The 21157-nt window shown below is 39.5% G+C and overlaps 1 pseudogene; it reads right to left on the bottom strand.

Annotated features, from left to right (window-relative positions):
• Positions 1 to 2887: 2887 nt before the first annotated feature.
• The window catches only part of LOC127431714 (nephrocystin-3-like), a 30324-nt pseudogene continuing 12054 nt past the window's right edge, over positions 2888 to 21157 (bottom strand).

Here is a 21157-nt window from a genome sequence, read left to right as displayed (position 1 = left end):
TGATAACTTTGCTAAAATATTAAAAAGAAAAACTGAAATTTTACATTGACATAAGTATCCATACCCTTTATTATGACAAATTAAATTTAGCTCAGGTGCCTCCCATTTCTCTGGATCATCTTTGAGATGTTTCTACACTTACATTGGAGTCCACCTGTGGCAAATTCAATTGATTGGACATGATCTATATAAGGTCTCACAGCTGAAAATGCATATCAGAGCAAAAACCAAGCCATGAACTGCCTGCAGAGCTCAGAGACAGGATCGTGTCGAGGCACAGATCTGGGAAAGGCTACAAAAACAAAAAAACAAATGTCAGCTGCATTGAAGGCTTCCAAGAGCACAGTGGTCTCCATAATTCTTAAATGGAAGAAGTTTGGAACAACCAGGACACTTCCTAGAGCTGGCCGCCCGGCCAAACTGAGCAATCAGGGGAGAAGGGCCTTGGTAAGAGAGGTGACTAAGAACCCGATGGTCACTCTGGTTGACCTCCAGAGATCATGTGTGGAGATGGGAGAAACTTGCAGAAGGACAACTATCATTGCAACACTCCACCGATCTGGGCTTTATGGCAGAGTGGCCAGACGGAAGCCTCTCCTCATTGCAAGACAAATAAAAAGCACTTAAAGGACTCTCAGACTGTGAGAAACAAGATTCTCTGGTCTAATGAAACGAAGATTGAACTGTTTAACCACAATTCCAAGCGTCATGTCTGGAGGAAACCAGGCACTGCTCATCACCTGCGCAATACCATCCCAACGGTGAAGCATGGTGGTTGTAGCATCATGCTGTGGGTGTATTTTTTTAGCGGCAGGGACTGGGGGACTGGTCAGGGTTAAAGGAAAGCAGCAAAATACAGAAATATCCTTAATGAAAACCTGGTCCAGAGTGCTCAGGACCTCAGACTGGGCCAAAGGTTCCCCTTCCAACTGGACAACTCTGTGACTATCCTTGAGAGGCCCAACCAGAGCCCGGACTTGAACCCAATCGAACATCTCTGAAGAGACCTAAAAATGGCTGTCCCTGACAGAGCTTGAGAGGATCTGCAGAGAAGAATGACAGAAAATCTCCAAATCCAGGTGTGCAAAGCTTGTCGCATCATACCCAAAAAGACTTGAGGCTGTAATTGCTGCCAAAGGTGCTTCAACTAAGTACTGAGTTAAGGGTCTGAATACTTATGTCAATGTGATATTTCAGTTTTTTATTTTTAATAAATTCAGATTTTTGCTTTGTCATTATGGAGTGTAGATTGATGTGAAAATAAATTATTTAAAGCATTTTAGCATAAGGCTGCAACATAACAAAATGTGAAAATTTTCTGAATGCACTGTTTTCACTTGGCAAATTTGCCTCTTAAATTTAAGTGGTTAAAATTCGGTTGAAAATGTAACCTTGTACATCCTGGCATTGCAGGAAAAGCAGTAGATTTCCAATGCAAAATCTTCACTCTCTGCTACTAGGTTTCACTAGGTGGTAAAAGGTTGAATTTCCAACCGAATTTTAACCACTGAAATTTTAGAGGCATATTTGTAAAGCAAAATTTTTAGGGGTTCAAGCGTTGAAACCCTATTGTAATTGTTAAGATTTTTATTAGGGGTTCAAGCGCTTAATGCTGAAACCCTATTGTAATTGTTAAGATTTTTATTATTATTATTATTATTATTAGGGGTTCAAGCGCTTAATGCTGAAACCCTATTGTAATTGTTATGATTTTTTTTATTATTATTACTATTATTATTAGGGGTTCAAGCGCTTAATGCTGAAACCCTATTGTAATTGTTAAGATTTTTATTATTATTATTATTATTAGGGATTCAAGCGCTTAGCGCTGAAACCCTATTGTAATTGTTATGATTTTTTTTATTATTATTACTATTATTATTAGGGGTTCAAGCGCTTAATGCTGAAACCCTATTGTTAATTGTTAAGATTTTTATTATTATTATTATTATTATTCCGCCATAAAACTGATCAGGCAGAGCAAACCGTAAGGCCTAGAGACTTGAAACTTTGTCAGATGGTAGTAGTGTTGCTCGCTACTCAGAAACACGGACTCGGCGAAATCGGTCAATAGGGGGCGCTACAGCAATCAAAAACGCGAAACTGCTCATAACTCCTAGACCGTTTGACGTATACTCAAGTGCATTATACCATTGGAATCCTCGGCTCAAACCAAACAAAATATACATCTCTGATTTCTTTTGATTCAAGCTAGCTACGGTATGTGAAAAAATCAGAAGTAGGAGTGGCCAATTTTACGTAAATGGCTATAACTCTTGAAGGAAATGAGATATCTTCACCAAACTGAAGCATGCTTATGTAAGTGGTCAATCTTTGGTTGCGCAGAAAAGTTGGCAAGGTTTTGTCACATGGTGGCGCTATAATACCAAAAAAAACATGAAATTGGCTGTAACTATGAAACCGTTAATCCTATACTAAACACTGTTACAACACCATGAATTTCACAGCAATTGAATGCCAACATGTCATTGCCATGAAAGGGCAATGGCATACTGATGCTATAGACTGCTGTTAGAATAGTCATGGTAAAAAATATTAATTTACATAGATTCCCTTCTCAGGTTTTGCATTTTTGAGACAGAGCACCTTTACTAAACACATATTAGTGCATGATACTTCAAGAATACTGTTGATTTATACTGTAAATTGCAGAAGAAATGAGAACCAAGTTGGCAGACATGCTAGATTATATGTGCAATCCAAATATGCTATGATGCATATTTGAACTTTCCATGTAGACTGTGATGAACTGTCCTCTATTTGAGATATTAAAGTACATTGCCCTGAGCACAGCAAATGGGATCGATATGGCTTCATTAATAGAGGTCAGAGTTTCCCCTTATTAAGTGTGTTGAGGCGTCAGCTGTCACCTTGTGGTGTGAGGTAGGGTGGGGCTTCGAAGGCTAAAGGTGTCGCCACTGGATGAGTGATGTGACGGGGCTTTGCTGCACAAAAGAGATGACCCACCTACTTTATCTTCATGGCTCGTTTATACAATTCAGCTGCCTTCTTGAAATCTCCCTCTTCATAACTGTGAGAGTGAAAGAATGGTTTTAGCATGTTGTCATGCAGTTGCTATGTGGTTACACACAGGCCCAAGTTAAAAAAGCCCACCCCCAAATTTCTGACATTCTGATCCCTAGATACAGTTTGGGTATCTGCATCAATGTAGGTCTATAGGATTTTTCTGCTGTTTTATAGCCAACAAGGTGATAATAATAAATAACGCTGCTCAGAAAAGTAATAGCACACCTCTCGCCACACAGTTTAAGGTATCATTAATATCTGTAGTGCAACGTGTAGGATGAGTTATGCGTCGAAGTTCAATACTGAGCAGGATTGGGAACCGAGAACCGGTTCTTATTAAAGCTGATGTGTGAAACTTTTTCTGTGTTAAAATACTTTCTCTTATGCCAGCTTAATATGCAGACACCTGTAAGTAAGCCATTTGTAGGTTAATTTTCTTGAAAACTATTAACACTGTGTCTTTGTGTCAATATAAAAATGTCTCTGTTCGTTTGTGCGACCCACCCATACGACACAATAACATTGACTCAATCAATGGCATGAGTTGGAGGCAGGACTATCTGTTTGTTAGATTAAAAGCAGATGGGAGGCATATTCAGAAAGTTTGAAAACAAACTTTTATTTTTTCAATTCCATTCGGTGGTGCAGAAATAACAAACTTCAGCTTTAAAAAACGTACATTCATGTACTAATGTTCTGTTACAGTTTCTTGAATGTGTAGTCTTCCACCTTCCAATTCCTAGAGCTGGTTCTTTTGAATCTACAGCGTGAAACATACAGTGTAACCAGTGTAGTCTGATTTCTGAACAAATGACTCTTATGAGCTGGTTCTTTTCAATCTAAAGAACAAAACATACAGTGCGACCAGTGTAGTCCGATTCTCGAACAAATAACTCTCATGAGCTGTTTTTTTTATTTTTATTTTTTTTATCTACAGCCTGAAACATACATTGTTATTAATGTAGTTCAATTCCCAAACAAAGGACTTTTATGAGCTGGTTCTTTTGAATCTACAGTGTGAAACATAGAGAGACCAATGTAGTCTGATTCCCGAACAAATGACTCTTATGAGCTGCTTCTGTTGAATCAACAGCGTGAAACTTACAGCACTACTTCACAAAGGAATGACTTTTATCTGCCGGCTATTTTTAGTGGAAAGTATAAACTAACTGAACCGCAAGTCATTCATTTCATCATATCAGGCTCGAAATAAACCAAGAACTGTTTGTTATGTGTACTTAAACCTTGAAAGACTTAAATTAGATTGTTGGATGTTGACATGACAATGTGTAGTTAACACATTACTTTTTTTTTTATTATAAAAAACTAAATGAATGAATAAAATATCTTAATTTAAAAGTCTGTGTGCAAACGTTTGCAAGAATCTGTTCTGCTAAAATATGAAATCATCCCATCATTTGGTAACAGGCAGCTGAGACCAGTAATAAGGCATGTCTTATTTCCAAATATTTCTTCCTCAAAAGTACTAAAAGAATCGTTAATGGAACTGTTAAGGAACTGGAATTATACTAGCAATAGTAATAGTGATGTTTGCCTTAGCAATTTGCCTTCAGCTATTATTTACATTAAAATGCAAGTGACATGAATTTAATCAAATTGTAATGGTAGATCTGAGCAACACTAATGGAACAGGACAGTTGTAAGACTAACCTGAGTACAGCCAGGTTTTTTAGAGTCTCTCTGACACGAGGGTGCAGTCGGCTGAGACTGCCCTCATACACCTTGAGGGCTCGCTCGTACAAAGGCAATGCATCACTGTGCCTCTCCTGTAACAAAAACACACATGCATCACTGCATATAATTAGATTCATGCACACTCATAAGTGGATTGTTTTAAAATGCATTAGAGCACTGCTAGGTTAACCAGGGATGTGGCCACACTGGGGTGTTTGGGCCAAAAGCTTTTCACTCTGATATCAAGAGCTAATTCGTACAGAGGTACAGCCTTCTCCAGCCTCCCCTATTACACACACACATACACAGATGATCAATCAAAAAGATCCAGGGGTTCATTAACAATGTATAAATTGTACAAAAATGCTTTTATTTTTAAAGTTGAACGTTTTATGAAACATTATGACATTTGAATCTGCACAATATCTTCACTCTGATCACTACATTTTCTGCAGAGCTGCCGTTATGAGTCTTTTCTTGTGGTTTCCCACCCTGTGCTTGCAAAGCATGGCCAAGTGTTTGAGTGTGTAGGTGAGAGAGTTATGGTCAGGGGTGAGTGCTCATTTGTAGATGTCTAGTGCTCTTTCATACAGTTCTTCGGCACTCTTGTACTCTTTCCTCTCACTGTGGAGGGCGGCCAGGTTATTCAGAGACTGGGCGCAGTCGGGGTGAAATTTCCAGAAATCGGGTCAAGAACACCTTTGCAGCACTGAGTTTAAAAAATAAACATGTTACAATGCATACTATATACAGTGGCAAGAAAAAGTATGTGAACCCCTTGGAATTAGATGGTTTTCAGAATTAATTGCTCATAAAATGTGTTCTCATCTTCATCAAAGTCACAAATATAGACAAAGCACAGTGTGCTTAAGCTAACATACAAAAACAATTATAATCTTTCATGTCATTATTGAGCACCTCCAATGAAACATTGACAGTCCTGTGGAAAAAGTAAGTGAACCCTTGGATGTAATAACTGGTCGATCCTCCTTTGGCAGCAATAACCTCAACCAAGCATTTCCGGTAGCTACTGATTAGTCCTGTACAATGTTCAGAAGGAATTCTGGACCATTCTTCCTTACAGAACTGCTTCAGCTCAGCCATATCCTTAGGATGTCTGGTGTGAACGGCACTCTTGAGGTCATTCCACACCATCTCTGTTGGGTGAAGTTCTGGGCTCTAACTGGTTCACTCCAAAAGATGGATTTTCTTTTTTTGAAGCCATTCTGTAGTGGATTTACTTCGATGTTTAAAGTCATTTTCCTTCTGCATCACCCAACTACTACTAAACTCCAACTGGCGCACAGCCACCTTGACATTATCCTGTAGGATATCTTGATAAACATGGGAATTAATTTTTTCCTCAATGATGGCAAGCAGTCCAGGCCCACAAGCAGCAAAACTATGAAATTATGATGCTCCCTCCACCGTAATTCACCGTTGGGATGATGTTTTCATGTTGGTATGTGGTGTCCTTTTTACGCCATATTTAGTGCTGCGTGTTCTTCCCAAACAATTCAACGTTAGATTCATCAGTATACAAAACATTTTCCCAGTAGTGTTTTGGAGTGTCAAGGTGGTCATTGCCAAACAATGTTTTTGTTGGAAAGTAGGGGCTTCCTTCGTGGTGTCCTGCCATGAAAGTAATGTTTTCCATATAGTAGACTCATAAACAGAGATGTTAACCAGTTCCAATGATTCCTTCAAATCTTAAGCTTTAACTCTAGGGTCCTTTTTCACCTCATTGAGCATTCTGCAGTGTGCCCTTTGAGTCATCTTGGCTGGACAGCCACTTCTAGGGAGAGTATCCACAGTACTAAATTGTCTCCATTTATAGACAGTTTGTCTAACTGTGGACAGATGAATATCTAAACTCTTCAAGATACACCGATCAGCCACAACATTAAAACCACCTGCCTAATATTGTGTGGGTCCCCCTCATGCCACCAAAACAGTGCCAACCTGCATCTCAGAATAGCATTCTGAGATTATATTCTTCTCACCACAATTGTACAGAGCAGTTATCTGAGTTACTGTTGACTTTGTCAGTTCAAACCAGTCTGGCCATTCTCTGTTGACCTCTCTCATCAACAAGACATTTCCATCCGCAGAACTGCCGCTCACTGGATGTTTTTTGTTTCTGGAACCATTCGGAGTAAATTCTAGAGACTGTTGTGTGCGAAATACCCAGGAGATCAGCAGTTACACAAATACTCAAACCAGCCCATCTGGCAACAAACATGCCACGGTCCAAAACACTGCGATCACATTTTTTCCCCCATTCTGATGGTTGATGTGAACATTAACTGAAGCTCCTACCCATATCTGCATGGTTTTATGCACTGCTGCCACACGATTGGCTGATTAGATAATCGCATGGATGATTGTTGGTGCCAGACGGGCTGGTTTGAGAATTTCTGTAACTGCTAATCTTCTGGGATTTTCACACACAATAGTCTCTAGAATTTACTCCGAATGGTAGCAAAAACACAAAACATCCAGTGAGTGGCAGTTCTGCAGACAGAAATGCCTTGTTACTGAGAGAGGTCAGCAGAGAATGGCCAGACTGGTTCGAACTGACAAAGTCTACGGTAACTCAGATAACTGCTCTGTACAATTGTGGTGAGAAAAATATCATCTCAGAATGCTATGAGCCATGGGGAGCAGAAAAGAACTGTCAAAAGACCTGCGTAACAAGGTAATGGAACTTTATAAAGATGGAAAAGGATATAAAAAAATATCCAAAGCCTTGAAAATGCCAGTCAGTACTGTTCAATCACTTATTAAGAAGTGGAAAATTTGGGGATCTTTTGATACCAAGCCAAGGTCAGGTAGACCAAAAAAGATTTCAGCCACAACTGACAGAAGAATTATTCGGGATACAAAGAAAAACCCACAGGTAACCTCAGGAGAAATACAGGCTGACAGTGTGGTTGTTTCAAGGAGCACAATACGACGATACTTGAACAAAAATGAGCTGCATGGTCGAGTTGCCAGAAAGAAGCCTTTACTGCGCCAGTGCCACAAAAAAGCCCGGTTGCAATATGCCCGACAACACCTTGACACGCCTCACAGCTTCTGGCACACTGTAATTTGGAGTGACGAGACCAAAATAGAGCTTTATGGTCACAACCATAAGCGCTATGTTTGGAGAGGGGTCAACAAGTCCTATAGTGAAAAGAAAACCATCCCCACTGTGAAGCATGGTGGTGGCTTACTGAGGTTTTGGGGGTGTGTGAGCTCTAAAGGCACGGGGAATCTTGTGCAAATTGATGGCAAGATGAATGCAGCATGTTATCAGAAAATACTGGCAGACAATTTGCATTCTTCTGCACGAAAGCTGCGTATGGGACGTTCTTGGACTTTCCAGCACGACAATGACCCTAAGCACAAGGCCAAGTTGACCCTCCAGTGGTTACAGCAGAAAAAGTTGAAGGTTCTGGAGTGGCCATCACAGTCTCCTGACCTTAATATCATCGAGCCACTTAAACATGCGGTTCTTGCAAGTTGACCAAAGACTTTGCATGACCTGGAGGCATTTTGACAAGGCGAACATACCACCTGCAAGAATTTGGGGTCTCATAGACAACTATTACAAAAGACTGCACAGTGTCATTGATGCTAAAGGGGGCAATACACAGTATTAAGAACTAAGGGCATGCAGACTTTTGAACAGGGGTCATTTTATTTTTTTCATTGTTGCCATGTTTTGTTTTATGATTGTGCCATTCTGTTACAACCTACAGTTGAATATGAATCCCATAAGAAATAAAAGAAATGTGTTTTGCCTGCTCACTCATGTTTTATTTAAAAATGGTACATATATTACCAATTCTCCAAGGGTATGCAAACTTTTGAGCACAACTGTATATTGCTTTTGTTTGTATTATTTTTCTCACCATGTGGCCCTTCTGCCGTGCTGTTTTGTCTAATCTTGACTGATCTCTTTCTTAACTTCTCAGCCTGCTCATACCTAGATAACTGAAAGTGGATTAAAATAAAATTAGCCCTTGTTCAGGTTTTTGATAAGAGTTTTTGGCATATCCGACTCAAATCTGTTTAGTTTTTGTATTCTGAACAGCTATATACACATTTTCATTGTTCACACCTGATCTAAACCACAATCATAAATGGTGTAAAATCAGATTAATATCAGTTTTTCAGTTCTTTTGTATTTCAGTTTGAATGAACACATTGGATTACAAAGTAGTTTTCATTTCAGAAACATGTAACATCATAATGTACATTATGTACACATTGCAAAGTATTAGCAGTAACTGAACAAACATATCTGATTGAATCTCTTGCAAAATGACAGCGCACACAGTCAGCCTAAAAGATCAGATTTAAAAAACAATCAGATTTGTGTGCAGTGTAAACAAGGACTCAGAAGTCAGTCTGAGAGATTTGTATGCTAGATATTAAATTTAAGAATAACAGCAGTAATTGTTTTGTTTCTGGAGGAGGAGTGAGAGTGAGTCCAGTTCTCTAGCAACAGTGCTGTGTTCTGGACCGTAGGCACTTTCACAGATCTCCAGAGCTTGTTTGTACAACTGCTCTGCGTTTCAGAATTTCCTCCAGTGCATGTAAACCCCTGCCAGCTGGTGCTGGGACTGAGCCACACTCGGATGGTCTGGGTCTAGAGTGGACTCAAGAATCTCTAAGGACTGCTGCAAGGGGGCTACCGCCTTGAAACAACAGATACACAGCATACACATGATGATCTATACAAGGTTTAAAATGGAATACAGATGAGCATCAAACTCTCTCTCTGTATACCTGGCTGAGCAGTCCGAGGTCTTTAAGGAAGCGGCCCAGGGTCTCGTACAGACTGGCCAGTATTCTTATGCTCTGCTCACTCTCATAGGTCTTCTAAAAAAAAATTTATGAGTCAAAATACTCTGTTGCCATGGAACATTTGTCCATGCCAACAAACTGCCAGTATGCCAGCTGCTCTGATAAATGACCCCTAAGAACACACATAAGATGTATGTTATTCTGGACACAAACATATTCACTAATAAATAAGATACTGGAGGACAAGAAGATGGAAATGTACTTCTTGTAGAGGTTCTGGGACACAAACAGGTTAAGCAGACTCATCTGGAGTTTAATAATACATTTTATTTATAATGCGCTTTTCTTACACTCAAAGCGCTACAAGATTAAAATATAAACATAACAACAAAACAACAACAAAACAATCAATTTAATAAAAAGACTCCCTTAAACAAATAAATCTTAAGCAACTTCTTAAAACAATCCAGGGTTTGGGCATTTCTAATGGAAAAAGGAAGACCATTCCATAGCTTAGGGGCTCTGAAGGATAAAGCTCTTTCCCCCATAGATTTAAGTTTGCAGGAGGGCTGCTGAAGAGCAAATGAGTTAGCAGAACAGAGAGGATGAGAGGGAGTATAAAGTGCAACAAGGTTGAAAAGATACACTGATGCAATCCCATGAACTGCTTTATAAGTTAAAAGGAGAGTTTTAAAATCAATACGCGCATTGATGGGAAGCCAATGTTACTGCAAGAGCACAGGGGTAATATGCTGACGTGGAGAAGTATAAGTAAGAACACGAGCAGCAGAGTTCTGAATATACTAAAGCCTATTTATGGATTTTGCTGGTAGACCTGAAAAGAGGGCTTTACAATAATCCAGCCTAGAGGTAATAAAGGCATGGATAAGCCTTTCTGCATCAGCCTGAGAGAGGAAGGGCCTAAGTCAGGCAATGTTTCTAAGGTGGTAAAAGGCCGTTTTAGAAATATTTTTAATATGTGCATCAAGTGTCAGCTGAGCATCAAAGATAATGCCCAGGTTCCGCACATGAGAAGTGGGAAGCACCAGGCTGTTATCAACCATCAGTTTAGGATGGTCAGCTTTACAAGTAGCAACCGTTGTACCAATGAGCATAAGCTCAGTTTTGGAGCAATTCAGTTTCAGAAAGTTATGCTGCATCGAATTCTTATTTCATGCAAACACTCAGTCATAACAGTTGAAGTGCAGGTGATATCAGGGCTAGTGCTAATGTAAATGTGATTATCATTAGCATAGCAATAATACCCAATGCCATATTTCCAAATAATCTGCCCGAGGGGAAGCATATAAATGCTGAACAGAGTGGGGCCCAACACTGACCCCTGGGGAACACCCTGATGTACTGGTACAGACTCTGATTTGTACAACTGCTATTACCCAGAATAGCAAACTGATAGCGATCCGTTAAATAGGATCTGAACCAGTCCAACACCATCCCAGAGAGACCAAGCCAACTATGCAGCCTATCCAGTAGGATGGAATGACATATAGTGTCAAATGCAGCATTGAGGTCTAGCAAGATCAAAATACTGCATGTACCTGTATCAGCTGCAATAAAGAGGTCATTCATGACCCTCACCAAGACTGTCTTAGTGCTATGCCCAGTTCTGAAGCCTGATTAAAAAGGTTCTAATAAATTATTTTGAGACAGGTAATTGGGTAACTGGGCTGCAACAACACACTCCAGAACCTTTGTCAAAAAAGGGAGGTTAGATATAGGCCTATAATTTGACAGATCAGAGGCATCACATCTAGGCTTTTTAGGGACTGGTGTGATTGCTGCCATTTTTAGTGCAGGGGGAACAGACCCCAACATTAATGAGGAGTTCACAATTAAAGTGATATGGGGACTAATAGATGGGAGACATCCCTTGAGAACAGAAGAAGGAAGGGGATCAAGGATATAGTTAGTTGAATTCATAGACTCAACTGTTCTAACAATGAAGTCAAAGTCAACCAGTGCAAAACTAGAAAGAGTAGAGGTCGGAGGATTTATAGGTTTACTTCTGTCTTCCTGCTGCTGCAGTAACCACGGCAACTCATCAGCCACATGCCATGTTACTCTATCTTGACTGAAAACACACATATAAAAACACAAGTATAAAATAACAGATAAAATAACAAATGGTCCAGTCCCCATACTCCCACCATTGGTAGAACTGGTTTTGCTGTGTCGGGCTGGTCAGATCCTCAAGCAAACAGAAAAAAATTTTGATAGTGCACCAGAGCCACAGTGTTTACCCTTTTTAGGGAAATTAACCGATGACAGTTGTTTTAATAGTAGTTCTATAACTGTGATGATAAAGGTAAAGGATAGATGTTCTTACTCCAGCTGTTGACTGAAGAACTGAATGAGTGACTCTCTGTAGGATCCAAAGCATTTACCTCTATCCAGAAACTCTTGGTTAACCACCTCACATGCTTGGAAATTATGCAGATTACATGTGCATCTAAACAAACCACTTTTGACACAACTTCCTTCTGTTTTAGTTATTTTCATTGCAAAGAGATGTGAAACTAAACTGTCCTTCACCAAATGACCTCACAGTACCGTATTGTGTTTGAAAACATGCCCACAAAAATTCAAACAAAACAGTTATATAAATATATACACACAGTACTGTGCAAAAGTCTTAGGCACATACAATGTTTCACAAAAGCATTTGTCTTAAGATGGTTATTTATATCTTCAGCTTTAGTGTGTCAATAGGAAATATGAATTTAGATTCCCAAACATTCCTTTTGCTAATAGAAAATATTAAATAGAAGAACAGGGAGCCCTGCAACAGATGCCATTGCCCCCACAGACCCCCCGACTGAACATCATGTCAGAAGCAATTAAGACAGACTAAATAGATAGAAGAACTCTGGCGAATTATCCAAGAAGCTTGGAACATCCTATCTGCCAACAACCAAGAAAAACTGTGTCCAGGTGTACCTAGGAGAATTGGTGCTGTTTTGAAGGCAAAGGTGGTCACATCAAATATTGATTTAGCTTTTTTTTTTATGTTTATTGGACTTTGTATGATATTAATTGATAAATGAAAACTATTTATGGCATTATTTTTGAAGACATCCTCACTATGCAACATTTTTTCACAAGTGCCTAAAACTTTTGCACAGTACTGTATATTATATATAAAACAGAACACAAAACAAAACTAAACACCAAATAAAACACAAAACAAAACAAACTAGCTCAAAACCCTAACTACTCCTTAAAGAGGACTTAATAAGAATAAGATTAAATATTGCTTTTTTTTTATTTATGAACCAGTTTTCCCTTTAAAGATGTCCCCAAATGAACTTTGTCAGATTTAGCCAATTCTGAGGACATTTTTCACCAGTTTCGTTCCTGAAAGTATAGCTAGGTCAGAATCACACACACACACACACACACACACACACACCTGTGGGTGTTGGAAGCGTATGAGGCCACAGGCATAAGTAATGTTAAGTAATATCTGTAGATTGTAGAGAACTGAGGTGAGAGCAGAACAACTCAGGTCCGTGAACAACACCAATGTCTCCGAATCGCTGACACCATTATGACTTAGCACACAGCGGACACAATAACTGCATAAGAGGAAAATAAATTAATACATACTCAGCAATAGGACCACTGACCATGATTAGTTAAATTTTGCTCCAAAGTGGACAGTGGACAGGTTGCCTCTCTCATGACATGCTTTTCCTGATCAGTGCTGAGTAAGTTTAGGCCCAGTCTGTATAGTGATACTGTATCTTGAGACAAAGCACCCTGCTCTAGAGTCCTTTCCAATGTCCAGGAGGATCTGGAGCTGACAGATTGAGCAAGTGAATATATTTTCATATGCGCACAAAGACAATATGTGTATTTGTGAGAGACCAACATATCGGCTAGGACAGGCCGGTAACATTTTTATGTTTCAAATGATGCACACTCACACGAGATGAAGACTCTAATCATCTTAGTCTTAGAGAAAAAGCTTTTTTATTCTATATATGGTGCTGGACGTAAAACCAAAATGCACATTTACGGGTTTATCGCTCACATTAATTAGCTCTCGCATACATTCAAAATGCTTTCACATTCACAGATTTATTTCTTACCCCATGCAAAGATAAATAGATATGCATACACTTACACAAATACATTTAAACTCACAGACACATAAGCATGGACAGATGTATACACCGATCAGCCACAACATTAAAACCACCTGCCTAAGTGAGTTTTCCTCATTTATTCTGGTGAGTGTGTATATCGCACCTAACGCGAGTGTGAACACAGCGCTACAACAGCTGACTGATCAAATCACAGACACAGAACCACAGTACCCGGACTCAGTTATTTTTATTCTTGGGGATTTTAACAAAGCAAATCTCACACATGAACTGCCCAAATACAAACAGCACATTACATGCCCCACCAGAGACAGGAACATACTGGATCATTGTTACACAACAATAAAGGATGCATATCGCTCTGTCCCTTGAGCAGCTTTGAGACTCTCTGATCACTGTCTGGTTCATCTTCTTCCAACCTACAGGCAGAAATTAAAATCATCCAAGCCAGTAGTAAGGACTGTAAAGAGATGGACCAATGAAGCAGAACGGGAACTACAAGCCTGCTTCAATTACACAGATTGGAGTGTTTTTGAGGCTACAGCCACAGACCTGGACGAGCTCACAGATACTGTTACATCATATATCAGTTTCTGTGAGGATATGTGCATTCCTACTAGGACTTCTTTAAAGTTCAACAATGACAAACCATGGTTTACAGCAGAGCTCAGGCAGCTTCGTCAGGTCAGAGAGGATGCTTACAGGGGTGGGGATAAAGTCTGGTACAATCAGGCCAGGAACACACTGATCAAGGAAATCAGTGTGGCTAAAAGAAGATACTCTGAGAAGCTGAAAAACAAGTTTTCAGCTAACGACCATGCATCGGTGTGGAGTTGCATGACACAACTCACAAATCACAGGACTCCTACCCCCAACCCTGTGGTGGACCAACAACTGGCTGATGACCTGAATGTGTTCTACTGCAGATTTGAAAGGCCCAGTCTCACACCCCACACCCCCTCCTCCCCCTTCCTGCTACTCAACTGCACTTAAGATCTGTGAAGATGATGTGAACCGGGTCTTTCGGAAACAAAAGACGAGGAAAGCTTCAGGCCCAGATGGCGTCTCACCAGTGTGTCTTCAATCCTGTGCTAACCAGCCGGCCCCCATCTTCACACAGATCTTCAATAGATCACTGGAGCAGTGTGAAGTCCCATGCTGCTTCAAATGCTCAATCATTATTTCTGTCACAAAGAAACCAAAAATCACAGGACTTAATGACTACAGACCTGTCGCCCTGACATCTGTGGTCATGAAATTATTTGAGAGACTGGTGTTGGCCCACCTGAAGAACATCACTGGACCCTTTCTAGATCCCCTTCAATTCGATTATCGAGCAAACAGGTCTGTGGACGATGCAGTCAACATGGGATTGCATCATATCCTGCAACATCTGGACAGACCAGGGACATATGCAAGGATCCTTTTTGTGGACTTCAGTTCGGCTTTCAACACCATCATCCCAGCTATTCTCCAGAATAAATTACACCAACTCTCTGTTCCCATGTCTATCTGTCAGTGGATTACCAGCTTTCTGATGGACAGGCAGCAGCTTGTGAAACAGGGGAAACTCACTTCCAGCACCTGTACAATCAGCACTGGTGCCCCCCAGGGATGTGTGCTCTCCCCACTACTCTTCTCCCTCTATACCAATGACTGCATCACCATGGACCCCTCTGTCAAGCTCCTGAAGTTTGCAGACAACACCACTGTCATCAGCCTCATCCGAGATGATGATGAGTCTGCATGCAGAAGGGAGGTTGAACAGCTGGCTGTCTGGTGCAGTCAAAACAACCTGGAGCTGAACACGCTCAAAATGGTGGAGATGATTTGGACTTTAGGAGGAACACCCCAACACTGACCCCCCTCACCATTCTAAACAGCACTGTGCAACAGTGGAGTCATTCAGGTTCCTGGGCACTACCATCTAACAGGACCTGAAGTGGGAGACACACATTGACTCCATTGTGAAAAAGGCCCAGCAGAGGTTGTACTTCCTTCGCCAGCTAAGGAAGTTCAATCTGCCACAGGCGCTGCTGTACAGTTCTACTCAGCGGTCACTGAGTCTGTCCTCTGCACTTCAGCAACTGTCTGGTTTGGTTCAGCTACAAAATCATACATCAGAAGACTACAAATGACAGTTCGGACTGCAGAGAGGATTATTGGTTGCCCCCTGCACCCCCTTCAAGAACTATACACTTCCAGAGTGAGGAAAAAGGCTGGAAAATCACTCTGGACCCCACTCACCCTGCCCATTACCTTTTTGAACTGTTGCCTTCTGGCCGACGCTTCAGAGCTCTGAGCACCAGAACCGTCAGGCAAAGGAACAGTTTTTTCCCTCAGGCTCTCCATCTCATGAACAGTTAAATTGCCCCATTGAGCAATAACTATGTGCAATACACAGTTTAGTCTTTTTTATATTTATCCAACACATCCAACCACTTCTGCCATTTCATTCCTCTGAAAAAAAACAAACAAAAAAAAACATTTGCACTGTTCATAACAGATTTGTATTTTGCACTGTACATAACAGATAACAGATTTGTATTAGATTTGCACTACATATGTGTATGTGTGCATGTATGTATGTACGTATGTGTGTGTCTGTGTGTGTATGTATGTATGTGTATAATAATTGTTTATTTTTTATTATTATCTATGTCTTGTTTTTGTTTTGTTGTACACTGGAAGCTCCTGTCACCAAGACAAATACCTTGAATGTGTAGCAAACTTGACAATAAAGCTGATTCTGATTCTGATTCTAATATTGTGTTGGTTCACAAAGTCTACGGTAACTCAGATAACCACTCTGTACAATTGTGGTGAGTAGTATAGAGTATATCTCAGAATGCAATTCTTTTTTTGTTCTCTTTTTTTATTATTATTTTCTCCCCTTTTGCTCCCCAATTTGGAATGCCCAATTCCCAATGCGCTCTATGTCCTCGTGGTGGTGTAGTGACACCTCAATCTGGGTGGCAGAGGACGAATCTCAGTTGCCTCTGCGTCTGTGACAGTCAATCCGCGCATCTTATCACGTGGCTTGTTGAGCGCATTACTGCGGAGACATAGCACATGTGGAGGCTTCACACTATTCTCTGCAGCATCCATGCACAACTCACCATGCGCCCCACAGACAGCGAACCACATTATAGCGACCACAAGGAGGTTACCTCATGCTATTCTGAGATGCTGGTTGGCGCTGTTTTGGCGGCTCGAGGGGGACCTACACAATATTAAGCAGGTGGGTTTAATGTTATGGCTGATCGGTATAAATGATTCAAAAATGCAAACACACCCCTATTTTTCACAGTAGTGCCATTTTTTATTTTTGATTGGAATGACAACAAGCTGTGAGGGATAGACGTACAATCATTTCAGTAGGTTGTACTGCAGTTTAAAGTATTTTTGGATCATTCCATGGACAAAATATTGAAAAAACATCTTTTCAAGAACATTCAGTAAACAGAAAACTCCAGACAACAGTTGTGGAAAATCAGATGTGATCTAGGAGCTTTTTACAGCTTTATACCGTGCGTGCCATTGAAGAGATGTAAGTCTATCCCTCACAGCCTCATTGTCATTCCCATTAAAAATCAAATATGGCACTACTGTGAATAAGGTCTATTCATACGCATGGTAATTAAGGACCATAAATAGACACAGACCCATGAATATGAATACACTGTTGCACTCACAGACAAACATGTAGTCCATTCATTCACATATCCACTTACTGTGTAATAAGTCTATAAGATATGTAAGATATAGAGAGCGTTACATGTTGCAACTGAACGGCAGTGTCTCTCCAACTTCTTTTCCTGTTTCATAAAAAGACACTTAACACTTCAAGATACACACACAAAACAGATGCCCACAGTCTGACATGTAATCTCACCTGGTCTTTAGTGATTTTGATGTCTGTGCTTACACAATCTGTGCTGATGACACTCTTGACCTCTCTGGGATTTAGAGGGTCCAGGTGCAGTGTGGGCCACAGGCTAAAAAGTCCAAAGTTCAACATGTTTGATGACTGCATACCTGTATTTGCTTAATATAAAAAATAAATAAAAAAATTAAATTAAATGAAAACCTGCATTAATCTGTTTTATTATTATTATTATTATGTTTTTATTATTGTGTTCATGTGTTGTTATTTGTTCCTAGGTTGTTTACAGGTTTGATTCTCAGGAAATGCATCTAATAAAAATGTATGCCTTTAATGCACTTTAAGTCGTTTAAATAATAAAAGCATCTGTCATATGCATAAACATAATATAATGTACTGGGTGTGCCAGATACCTCCATGCCTGTGGGTAGGTCTCCACATTGGAGCACACTAGAACTTGCACATTAGCAGGAAGAGTATCAATCAGCCACATCATGTGGCACTCGGCATTCTGTAAACACAAATATATTTCAAACAGAACTTTGCAGGTGATTAATTCATTTAAAAATGATACAATTACACAGTTATTATACAATAATAATCCATGAATAACAATGTTCTTTACAATTAAAAAAAAAAAAAAAAAAATTAAATAAATTTTGTACACATGAATAGCTATAAATATCTTTGGCTTATAAGAAATTAAGTCTGACTGAAAATTAAAGCAAATTATTTGCCTTTTTATATAGGTCTAATTAAAATATAATTTAAAAATGAAACACAAACTACACTAGCAAAACAGAGTAACTTAAAGATATCCAGAACAATGTTTCAGGCTCAGTTAACCTTTGTGATAACTTGGTTTAGACGAGTGGATAAGTTAACATTATCTTATAGTGCCTGCCTATTTCTATAAAGCCCTTTCTGTACATTACAATAATATAAACTTCCAAATTTTTGTCTCGTTTGCCAGTAAAAATATTACATTAAAATAAACAACCTAGTCTCATAGAATGAACGTTACTATACTGCAAACTGAGTTTTACATCCCGTTTTCTTTGTTTTGCTGCAGTTTCCTGGTGAAATGAACATTAGAGGTGCTACAACAATTGTACATTTTATGTCTCTGCAGAACAAAAATGAGCTTTTCCCAATCAGTGGGCATTTTCAAACCATTGAGATTCCCTACTTTCATTAGATAGTTTAGAAATGCCTATCGTGTTTAGAAACATCCACTAATTACACTGAGATTCCCTACCTTCATTGGAGAGTTTAGAAATGCCCATCCCATTTGAAAATGCCCACAGACTGGAAAACACCCATTATTGTTCCGCAGAGACGTATACTTGTTTTATTCACTTTCATACAAACCACAGATACTATGGCTGTTTATGACTTTATAAAAACTTATTTTTTACTCTATTACTCACACACTGCAATGCTATTATATGAAAACATGTTTACTCTAACGCATCATTTGACAAATTATACATTTTAACGATTGTATTACAGACCCACCGTCATTTACACAGTTATTCCAACATGATTAGATTATGTGGTAGCTCATCTGATAGAGTGTTGGACTTTGGACTCGGAGACCCAGCCAAAGATGCTCGAAACGAAAGTGAAAGTGAAGCGAAAATCCCACAGAAGCAACAGGAATGACGTGGTTGCTTCAGTAAATGTGCTTTTCATGTTGAATTTGCCTTTAAAACACTATCGGTTAGGGCAAAGGATGTCTGTTTTGTTCACCTCTCATTTATCTTTTAGAACATTATCGGTTAGGTTTAGGCTTAAGTCTTAGGTTAGGGAGGTATGTTTTACTCATTAAAACGTCCATCTAATATTCACCCTGTGTAATTCTTATACTCTTCATGATATTCAACCACCACAAAAGACACCGGACTCATTTATCACCGATATGAACCACCAATACCTCTACTGGAACTGTTGATCTGTCAAACTATTTTTGCGATTAACAACTTTTTTTATTGATTCAACCATTAAATATAAAAAGCAGAACACACATATACACAATCAATATCCAACCCCCACTATCCCCCAAAACCTCGCACATAAAACTCTGAATCCTCATCCAAAATTCTTGTATCTTAACACATCCCCAAAAGACATGGGTTGTGTCTCCATCTTCTGATTGACATTGCCAGCAGGTGGGTGTGTCTTTTAGACCAAGCCTATGCAATCTAGAGGGGGTTCAATAAACTCTATGTAAAATCTTAAATTGCATAAGATAAACCCTTGCATCTCTAGATGTAGATTTGACGTTTTTTTATAATCCCAGCCCACTCTCCCTCCTCCAATACCAAATTAAGATCTTTCTCCCATAATCTCTTAAGAGAAGTTGAAATTTCGTCCCTTAGACTCTGAATTAGTAGGGAGTAATACACCGATGCCTCATGACCTTTTATACTGAATCATTAAAGAATGGAAAGCTTCTGCCATCCATGACACAAGCCCGGATCAGTCTGATTCTTAAAAAGGACAAAGATCCAAGCAAGTGTAAAAGTTACCGTCCAATTTCCCTGATCCAGTTAGATGTAAAAATGTTCCATACAAATCAAGTCTCCGGTCTGTAGGCCTGTTGGGGCTTTCATCCTTAACACGTAAGTGTCTTTTAATGTCTCCAGAGCCCAATGATTTTGACTTCTTTGCCATGTTTTACCTCAAAGAGCAAATGTGTAACTGGGTGTATCGAATTTCACCAGATTATAACATGAGAATAATTACAAATTTAGCAAAGTACGCAGAGCTCGTCGTTCACACGTTTGCTTCTTGCATGGCATCACGTGACCTTCTCCTGTCAGTCTTTTTTAATTTTATTCCAGCTTATACTATGTTGATGTTTATTCTTACTGCCTTGCTTCACTATCTTCTGCCTATACTTTCTCCCAGTCCCAGGGCTTCAGGTTTAAACAGTGTAACAGGTTTGCATCATGGAAATTTCACACATTATCAATTCCCTGTCTTTCAGAGTCCCCCAGTCACTGGGGGTTGTGTCAGGAAGGGAATCCGGCGTAAAACCTGTGCCAAGTCAAATATGCGGATCACGGATGGTCCGCTGTAGCAACCCCTCATGGGAGCAGCTGAAAGAAGAAGATCATTTCCCTGTCTTCCATTCATTCTTCTGAATTCCTGAATTTATGCCAACCATTTTTATTTTTATTCTCATTATTACTCACTTACTCGCCCTTTACCCATCCATGATCAGATTCTGAAGAAACCTTCAAACACTATATTCAGCCAAACATCAACCTGTTAATTCTACAGAAGCTGCTCAATGCCAATTCAGTTTCTCTCTATGCTTTGTGTATTAATAAATAAATAAATAAAATAACTGGTGGTAAAGGATTTTATTCTGCATCTATTCTTTGAAAGTTAAAGAAACTTAACTTAAACTAAACTTAAGTTTTGAGAGGTCACGTGATGCCATGCAAGAAGCAGACGTGTGAACGACGAGCTCTGCGCACTTTGCTAAATTTGTAATTATTCTCATGTTATAATCTGGTGAAATTCAATACACCCAGTTACACATTTGCTCTTTGAGGTAAAACATGGCAAAGAAGTCAAAATCATCAGGCTTTGG

This window comes from Myxocyprinus asiaticus, chromosome 41 (genome assembly GCF_019703515.2).
Source record: "Myxocyprinus asiaticus isolate MX2 ecotype Aquarium Trade chromosome 41, UBuf_Myxa_2, whole genome shotgun sequence".
NCBI lineage: Eukaryota > Metazoa > Chordata > Actinopteri > Cypriniformes > Catostomidae > Myxocyprinus > Myxocyprinus asiaticus.
The sequence above is the reverse complement of the archived record's forward strand: the minus strand, read 5'-3'. Positions and strand labels throughout refer to the sequence as shown.